At 39.8% G+C, this 10,323-nt stretch overlaps 1 pseudogene; it reads right to left on the reverse strand.

Moving 5' to 3' along the window:
• Nucleotides 1-6,549: 6,549 nt before the first annotated feature.
• Nucleotides 6,550-7,480, reverse strand: LOC101557600 (olfactory receptor 148-like; annotated as a pseudogene).
• Between the last annotated feature and the right edge of the window lie 2,843 nt (nucleotides 7,481-10,323).

Genomic DNA, 10,323 nt, shown 5'->3' on the forward strand with positions numbered 1-10,323 from the left:
TAGGAGCTCAATTTCTAATTTTTTGAGAAGTGACAAATTGTTGGGTGTCAAGAAAATAACTGCGCTCTCGTGTCCCAGCCTGTTCCTCAGACCCCTAGGATCCCAGCCATCCTTCCCCCCACCCCCCCTAGACAGCCGCACTAGTGGTCAGCACACTACCCCCGGTTGTCTCTTCCGGCACAGGTGTGTGCTATTGTGGGGAAAGGGGCGTGGCCTAATCATCAGGGGCATGACCTAAGCAAAAGTGGATGTGGCCTCTTTTCAGGCCGCAGATATTCTCCTAAAATCCATCAATATATTGTTTCATCTCAGCCTTCATTACCTATGTCATGTCCAAGAGTAACATCCTAGCTATCCGTAAACAGTAGGACAACAAAACACAAGACTTCACATAAGGATTAGAGGAACATCTGAGTGGGAGGCATGTTCAAGAAGGGGAAAACAAAAAGTCAACCACCATTGACTGAGCCCATCCAGAATCCATTTTCGCAACAAGAGGGAACAGGGATACTGATATTGAAGTTCCCTTTTCCATACCACCGCTACAACATGTTCAATGACTCAATGGAAAGATTGACAACTTAAAGGAGGACCTGACAGAAACAGTACAACAGACAGCCGAGAAAATACGGGAAGAAATGAGAGCAGAAGTAAAAATCCTACAAAATAAATGAAGGATTCGGTAGATGAAATAAAAAAAACTCTCTGGCTGCCCTCAACAATAGAATGACTACAGTGGAAGACAGAATCAGTGAGCTTGAAGATGAGCTGCAGGAAGCCTACAGGCAACAGCAAACAATAAGAAGAAACCTCCAAATAGCTCTAGGGCGACTTAGAGACCTAGGGGATGATTTCAAGAGGAATAACATTAGAATCACTGGAGTACCAGAAGGACAGGGAACCAACCCCAACGAAAAAGCTACAGTCCAACAAATCATTGCTAAAAAGTTCCCAGAGCTGGAGAATGCAGGCATCCAGATCCAAGGTGCCTGAAGGGTGTCAGCTAAAGGAGACCCTAACAGAAAAACCCCAAGATATATCATAGTTAGAATGATGGGCGTCATGGATAGAGACACTATACTGCAAGCAGCAAGGTCTAAGAAGGAAGTCGCATGCAAAGGAGCATCCCTTAGATTCACAGCAGACCTAGCAGAGGAAACCCTCCAAGCCAGAAGGCAGTGGTGGGATATAGTGAAAAAAATCAATTAAATGAAAGCTTCACTAAGAATACTTTATCCAGCTAAATTCTCATTCAAACTCGAAGGAATGATACACTATTTTGGGGATAAACAACAGCTCAGGAACTTCATAGACTCAAAACCAAACCTAAAAGAAAAACTAAAGGGGCTATTGTAAGACAAGAAGAACCCCTACAAGCACAACAAACCCTTACACAAAGATGGTGCAAAATCCCATAACAATAATCTCTCTTAATGTCAATGGTCTAAATTCACCAATTAAGAGACACAGAGTGGCAAAATGAATTCAGAGACTCAACTTAACATTTTGCAGCCTGCAAGAAACACATCTCAATAACCAGAACAAACACAGACTCAAAGTCAAGGGATGGAAAATAATCCTGCAAGCAAACAACTCTCTCAAAAAAGCTGGGGTGGCCTTACTAGTATCGGGCAACATAGATTTCAGGTTGAAAAAGATTAGAAATTATAGGGAAGGTCATTTTTTATTAATGAAGGGATACGTAGAGCAGGAAGAAATCTCACTCCTAAACATGTACGCACCCAATGAGGGACCAGCCAAATTCCTACAACAACTATTAACAGACCTTAAGAAGGACATCTTGAGCAACACAATAGTAATTGGAGACTTCAACACTGCCCTATCACCCCTGGATAGAACAAGATTAAAACCCTCCAAGAAATACTGGCTTTGGAGGAAGAAATAAAAGAGATAGGGCTGATAGATCTTTACAGGTCTTTATATTCCAAATAAAGGGAATACACATTCTTTTCCAGTGCACATGGAACATATTCCAGAATAGGCACATGTGGCCATGTGCTGGGCCACACAACATACCTCAACAGAATCAAGAAGTTAGACATTGTATCAGCTATCTTTTCAGACCATGATGCATTGAAGATAGAAGTTAATCACACACAGATGCAGAAAACCAACTCAAACACCTGGAAATTCAACAACTCGATGTTGAACAATGAGTGGGTCAGGAAGGAAATCAAGGAAGAAAATCAAAAGGTACCTGGAAACAAATGAGAATGAAGAAATGAGCTACCAGAACCTGTGGGACACAGCTAAAGCCATGTTAAGCGGAAAATTTATAGCTCTGCAAGCATTCCTCAGGAAGGAAGAAAGGGCCCACATAAATAACTTGACTTCACAGCTTAAGATTTTAGAAAAGGACCAACAAAAGGAGCCCAAACCAGGCAGAAGGAAAGAGATAATTAAAATTAGGGCAGAAATAAACGACATCAGAGACTACTTTGAAAAGCTGTGTGCCACGAAACAACAGAATCTAGAAGAAATGGACAAATTCCTGGATTGCTATAATCTCCCAAGGCTGAATCAAGAAGACCAGGAATACTTGAACAGTCCTATTAATATCAAGGAAATTGAAACTGTAATCAAAAGTCTTCCCCAAAACAAAAGCCCAAGTCCAGATGGATTCACTAGCGAATTCTGCCTAATATTTAAAGAGGACCTGTTGCCAGTTCTTCTCAAGCTTTTCCCGTAAATTGAAAAATCAGAAACCCTCTCGAACAAGGCTCATATCTCCCTAATACCAAAAGCAAACAAAGACACCAGAAAAAAAGAAATGTAAAGTCCGATATCTCTGATGAACACGGATGCAAAGATTCTCAACAAAATATTAGTGAACAGAAATCAACAATTCATCAAAAAGATCATACACCACGACCAAGTAGGATTCATCCTGGGGATGCAAGGATGGTTTAACATTCAGAAATCAATTAACATAATCCATCATATCAACAAAAGAAAAGATAAGAACCATATGATCATATCAATAGATGCAGCGAAAACATTTGACAAGATCCAGCACCCATTTATGATGAAAACTCTCGCCAAAACGGGTATAGAAGGGGCTTTCCTCAATATAATGAAAGCCATCTACCACAAGCCTATGGCAAGCATCATCCTCAATGGGTAAAAACTAAGAGACTTCCCTCTGAGATCAGGGATGAGACAATGATGCCCACTCTCTCCACTCCTGTTCAATATAGTACTGGAAGTACTTGTACTAGCGGTTAGGTAAGAAAAAGGTATTAAGGGCATTCAGGTAGGAAGGGAAGAAATCAAACTCTCACTCTTTGCAGACGATAGGATACTGTATTTAGAAAACCCTAAAACCTCTACCAAGAAACTCTTAGAAACAATAGACTTGTATAGTAAAGTTGCAGGCTATAAAATCGACACCCAAAAGTCCATGGCTTTCCTATACGCAAATAATGAGAGACAAGTAAACGACATGATAAAAGCAATCCCATTCACAATTGTGCCTCAAATGATCAAATACCTCAGAATCAACTTAACTATAGAGGTAAAGGACTTGTATAATGAAAACTACAAAACGCTACTTCAGGAAAAAAAAGAGGTCATGAGGAAATGGAAAGATATCTCCTGCTCATGGATTGGAAGAATTAATATTATCAAAATGGCAATACTCCCCAAAGCATTGTACAAATTCAATGCAATCCCTATAAAGATACCCTTGACATTCTTCAAAGAAATGGAGCAAGCACTCCTGAAATTCCTATGGAACAATAAACACCCATGAATAGTAAATCAATTCTTGGGAAAAAGAAAATGGGAGGAATCAACCTCCGCAACTTCAAACTCTACTACAAAGTGGTAGTAATTAAAACAGCATGGTATTGGAACAAAGGCAGAGCTGCAGACCAATGGAACAGGGTTGAATATTCTGACACACCACCCCAAATATATGATCATCTAGTCTTTGACAAGGGAGCAAGAAATGTGAAATGGAGCAAGGAAATGTTTAACAAATTGGGCTGGCAAAACTGGACAGCTACATGCAAAAAAAATGGACTCAGATCTCCACCTATCACCATGTACAAAAGTCAGACCAAAATGGATTAAAGACCTCAACATCAGACCAGAATCCCTAAGGTACATTGAAGACAAGGTCGGCAAAACCTCCAGGACATTGTAGCCAATGTTATCTTCAAAGATGATACGCCACTGGCCAAGCAAGTGAAAACAGAGATAAATAAATGGGGCTACCTTAAGCTAAGAAGATTCTGCACCTCAAAAGATACTGTGACCAAAGTACAAAAACAGCCTACAGAATGGGAAAAATATTTACCCAATACCCATCAGATAGGGGGCTGATATCAAGGATATACAATGCACTGGTTGAACTCCATAAGAAGATAACTGCCAACCCAATCAAAAAATGGGGTGATAAAATGAACAGAAACGTCCCCAAAGAAGAAATCCAAATGGCTGACAGGCACATGAGAAAATGCTTGACATCACTAATCATCAGGGTATTTCAAAACAACAATGAGATATCATCTCACACCACAGAGACTGGCCCACATCCAAAAAAACAAAAACAACTGGTGTTGGCATGGATGTGGGGAATGCCGACTTGTTCAGCCCTTTTAGAAAACAATATGGACAATTCTCAAAAAATTAGAAATTGAGCTCCTATTTGACCCAGCAATACCACTTCTGGGAATATATCCCAGAGAGGCAAAAAAGTACAGTTGAAATAACATCTGCACCTGTATGTTCATCGCAGCACTGTTTACAGTAGGCAGAATCTGGAAAACACCCTAATGCCCGAGAACAGATGACTGCTTAAAGAAACTTTGTTACATCTACACAATGGAATACTATGCAGCTGTTAGAAAAGATGAAATCATGAAATTTGCATATAAGTGGATCAATATGGATAGTATCATGTTGAGTGAAATGAGTCAGAAAGAAAGAGACAGACATGGAAAGATTGCACTGATATGTGGAATATAATGTAGCAGGGAGGTACGAGCTAGCAATGATGCAACTTCTGGCAGAAATTTTTCTGAACTTAGTTACTAAAATAATAAAATACAGAAATCCAAAACCTCACAGCCAGTATTGTAGCCACACGACCTCGTATCTCTTCAATCTCAGCAATAAAAAACAAATTATCAAATTCTTCCTTTCCAGTAGGTCTGATTTTGGGGGGTGGAAACTGGAGACAATAATAGTGAGTTTCTTGTTGAAATATTCAATGTAATAAAAGTAAAGAGAAAGTAAAGTGAAATTTATCAGCTACACAGGTGGGGTGGGAGCTGGGGGGCCTCGGGGTGGGGGGTAGTTTACTGTGGTTCTTGGTGGTGGGATATGTGCACTTGTGAAGGGATGGGTTTTTGAACATTGTGTAACTGAGACATAAGCCTGAAAGCTTTGTAACTTTCCATAAGGTGATTTAATAAAAAATAAAAATAAATAAATAGATAAGAAAAAAAAAACAAGAAAATAACTGTGGCCGAGTGAGTGGCTGTCGGCCCCAAAAGAGGCCATACCCACTGTGGCCAACACCACGCCCCTGCGGATTAGGCCACACTGCTTGCCACACTATAGCTGAGTCCCAGAGGCCCTCTGGGATACGGAAAGGGCGGGTCAGGGGACGTCACACACCTAGGCTGTAAGAGAAAATGGCTGTGGTGCTGGGATCAGTGTGCCGCCAGCCAGGGCAGCGGTCTGGGGCTGGGGAGTGGGCGGCTGGGATGGTCTGGGTCTGAGACACAGACATGGATGTGGGAAGGGTATGTTGGAGGGCAATAAGAATAAATTTTTGAAAATTATAACCTCTGTTTTAACTCAGCCTGTCCCCTTTACACTGTTGAATGCCTCTAGTTTTTTTTTTTTAAAGTTTCCTTATAGTTGATTACCAGTACTCAAATTATTTACAAACAAGGAATTGGCACTGTTTTGAAATTCTTTATTTTGATCCGGAAAAATGTGTTTGATTTTGCTATGTGAAATATAACACTAGTTTAGTATCTGATATTTTCTATATCATTTAGAATTCTTACTCATTAGTAAGACAGTTAGAATTATAATAGTTATAGGGTATTAATTGGTTCCCATGGGGTAGAGAAAAACAAGCATAGAGTTTTCTTAACCAGTGTTTTTTTTTTAAATAAAGAAACACATTGAACAAAGCCTTTTCAATTATATGTTTATTTACTTATTTACTTGGACTAGAGTGGTAGCACAGTAGGTAGGGCGTTTGCCTTGCATGCGGCTAACCTGGGTTCGATTCCTCCATCCTTCTTGGAGAGCTCGGCAAGCTACCGAGAGTATCCCGCCCACACAGCAGAGCCTGGCAAGATACCCATGGTGTATTTGATATCTCAAAAAAAAAGCAATAATAACAAGTCTCACAATAGAGACGTTACTGGTGCCAGCTCGAGCAAATTGATGAACAATGGGGCTACAGTGCTACAGTTCTACAGTGCTGCTTATTTACTTAAGAAGAGGAACCAGAAAGATAATGTTATGAGACAAATTTTCTAGGTCAATTATAAAATCCATAATTTATTCTCGAGATACAAATATCACTTTGTGATATGCTCTTTTCAAGGAACTCTTTACTTCTTTGTTTCTTAAGGAAAAGATCAATGAGTTCAGCATAGGAGAGACAATATTAGTAAATATTTGCACAGCGGCATCAACCAAGTGGTTGCGTTTGGGCTGCAGGTAGACGATGATTACAGGTGCAAGGTAACAGAGCACAGCAGCGAGGTGGGCACTGCAGGTGGAGAAGGCTTTCTTCCTGCCCTCTGCAGACCTGATCCTCAAAATGGCAATCCCGATGTGCATGTAAGAGAAACAAATAGTGAACCAAAATAATAAACCAAAAAAGGTAACGGCTGCAGAACTCACGGTTTGGGCCAGCGAGGTATCTTCACAAGCCAGGGACAAGACAGCAGGCACATCACAGAAGAAGAAATCCACCTGATTCGGACCACAGTAGGTCAGTCTAAAAGTGAAGGAGGTCAGGATGGAGCCGTGAACACAGCCCAGCAGCCAGGCTCCCACGACCAACCCCACACAGACTTCGGGTCTCATGATGAGTGAATACCTCAGGGGGTAACAGATGGCCACAAAGCGGTCATAGGACATCACAGAGTAGAGGCAAGCTTCAGTAGCCCCCAGGAAGTGGTAGAAGAAGAGCTGTGTGGCGCAGCCCTTGTAAGAAATGGCCCGGCTCTGGCCAGAGAGATAGAACAACATCTTGGGACAGGTCACAGCGGGCAAAACGATATCAAAAGTGGCCAGCAGCCCTAAGAAGAAGTACATGGGAGTGTGAAGGGCAGAGGAGGAAAGAATTGCTATGAGGATGAGTAAATTGCCGACCAGGGTAAAGACGTAAATGAATAAGAAGACGACAAAGAGCACAGTCTCCACTTCCTGGGTCTGAGGGATTCCCAGCAGGATGAACTCCCTCAGCTGTGTGATTCCTCATGTTCCTCCAGGACTTGTCTGGGGAGAGACAAAACTTGTAAAAGCATGAACATGGAGACTGAAAATTGACAGACAGAAAATGGGCATATTGATCATCCAACCAATCAATTCATATGACTGGTCTTTATAGCGATACAAGAAAATAGGGTTGCTGCTAAAGTCATTTTCAGGAGAGAAATGCAAATCCATGACTGTGTACTTCACGATAATCTTATTTTTCTCCTGAATGTGGATCCAAAACTATTTGAAATAATATTTACTTAGAATCCTTGTACTCTTGGTTTCTTTAGCACATGTTTATGTGACATTGAATTCAGATGTCCCAGACTTTACCCATCTCCCTCCACCACAGACTTTGGGACCCCTGCACCTCTATTGATATCTGGATTGGAGAGTACAAAGAATTTGAGGTTTTGTTCATGTGTTTGTGATCTTATTTGGTAAATTTCTTACTCTGCGTTGACTACTTCAATGTTCATTTTTAAAACTAGGGACAGAGTGACAGTACCAGAATTAATGCACTTGCCGTGCATGTGATCAACCCTGGTTTGATTCATGGTACCGCATATGGTTCCCCAAGCATCACCAAGAGTGATCTTTGAGCACTGCCTTGTGTGACCCAAACCCTGCCAAAAATAATTTAAAAATTAGCAGTGGTGTAATTGGATATTATCTTTAATTTCAACATTGTTTATAGGTTTAGTTGTATCATATACATGTTACTTTTTAGTAAATTAAGTGATGAATGCGCATTCCAATCAGTGATATTTGATCTTTGTTCATTGTAATTTTTGAATCATTGGTGCAATTAGATTTTTAGATATGCAAACTTTTTTTGTTTGTAAATTTAAATATTTTTTTCTGATTTTTAAATGTAATTAAATGCTTTTACTTTTTAAACAAGTTAGATCTACCCTATTAACTTTAAAGTGGATACTACAATATTACCTGTAGGCATTCTGCTGAGCATATATCTGGAACATTTTCATCTTGCATTATTGACTTTATACCCCTTTGATTAGTCATACTGTTTCACTCTATAATTTTAACAAAAGTCTTTAGCCTATTAGCTAATTTTTTTTTGTCAACCTAAAGTGAATGTCAAAGGGTTTAAACTAATATGGGATTAGTTTCCATTATATTGTTTGACTTTATTCTATTCTTATCATATTTATTGGGCTTCTGGACCATATCCAGCGGTGTTCAGTGCTTATTACTGGTTCTGAGTTCCAGGGTCACCCCTGGCTGTGCTTGGTGAAGCACATATAGTACCAGCGATGGAACCAGAGTAAGCTGCATGGAAGGCAAATACCATATCCCTACTATCCCACCCCTATATGTCTTGATTAAAAAAAATAGTGACTTATGTAAAATAGTGTTTTTGTTTCATTTTCTTTATTTCTGTAATTTTTTTCGAGCCAAAGCATATGAAAATTGTTTTGTTATGAATATTCTGCCTTCTTGAAGTATGATTACAAGCTAATTCAGATTCTTAACAAGATTTAATACTAATTGTACTTTTTATCTTGTAAGAAAGATTGAATCTGAAAATATTGGTTTGTGACATCTAACAAAAAAAATTCTTTCAAAATTGAGTTTGGGTGTTTTTATACTTGAAAGATCTCTTACAGGAAACACAGACATCTGTGATTGACTCAGTAATGTTATTCACACTGTCTTGGAATAGTTGGCAATTAGGTGGCTTCTTATGTAAATAAGAAAATTAAAATGGGAATTTATTATGAACATATTATGATTATGTTCCATAAAGTAACCTAGTATTGTGACTATCTTATCTTTCGGTATTATGAAATTTTAGCACCCAATAAATGTGTTCATTTGTTTAATAAAATGTTTAGAGCTTTCTGAAATGCTTCTGTTGGTCTTTAGACTGTTTCGTATCAGTTTTTGCCCATACCTGGCTATGGTCACAGCTTACTCCTGGCTCTGTACTTAGGGGACCACATATAGTACCAGGGATTGAACCATCATTGGCCTTGTGTAAAGTAAGTGTGCTATCCAATGTACTATCATTACTGTCTAAAATGCATAAACTTCAGAGAATGAGAAGAGACAAAAAGAATGTACTTCCATATTTGTGCATCTTAAAGGCCCTCTTTTCCTAAGAAATAGAAACGTATTTTCTCCCCACTGGGGAACTATCTGACCTGTGTTGGTTAGTATGTATGTACATGTGTCTTCTTCAGCTGGAATCCAGCACTTCACACATGTAAGGCAGGTAGTCTACCACTGAGACCCATTCCTGATGGCCCGGAGTGAAAATTTTATTAGTAACTGTGTGATTCCGTGGTGCTCAGATAGAGAGAGATGCTGAATTAATAATTTAGAGGCTAAGTGTAAAGGAGTAAATGTCTGCAGGTTGTCTGATATGGGGACAGGAGCAAAGTCCTCTTTTTCCATTGTGTAAAACAAGAAGGATTACTTCTCTGCAAGCTCTCCCATAATCGTTGATTCACTCTGAAGGGGAAAGTAAAAATGAGAAACAGCAATGCTCTGAGCACTCACCTGGTCAATGGGTTCATGGCTGGCTCAGGGAGGTCAACAAAGAATTTCCCCTCCTTCCATCTGCAGATTCTCTGTGGTTCTGTGGAGATCTCATCCCCAGCCTCCCAGGGGCCATGGACTTTGGTTGAGGTTTTAGAACAACAGACCCAGACTATCTTGTTTTGGTCAAATCACTGAGAGAAAGGATGCTGTAATCTGCTCTCTGTCCTCTCTCCTGGGCGATTTGCTCAGAGTGAGAAGTGAAAGTCTCTCCTGATCTTTGCAGCTTTTAAAATTATCTCATAGTCTCTCCGGAGCTTTAATCATAGTTTATCCCAA

Source organism: Sorex araneus, chromosome 3 (assembly GCF_027595985.1).
Source record: "Sorex araneus isolate mSorAra2 chromosome 3, mSorAra2.pri, whole genome shotgun sequence".
Classification (NCBI taxonomy): domain Eukaryota; kingdom Metazoa; phylum Chordata; class Mammalia; order Eulipotyphla; family Soricidae; genus Sorex; species Sorex araneus.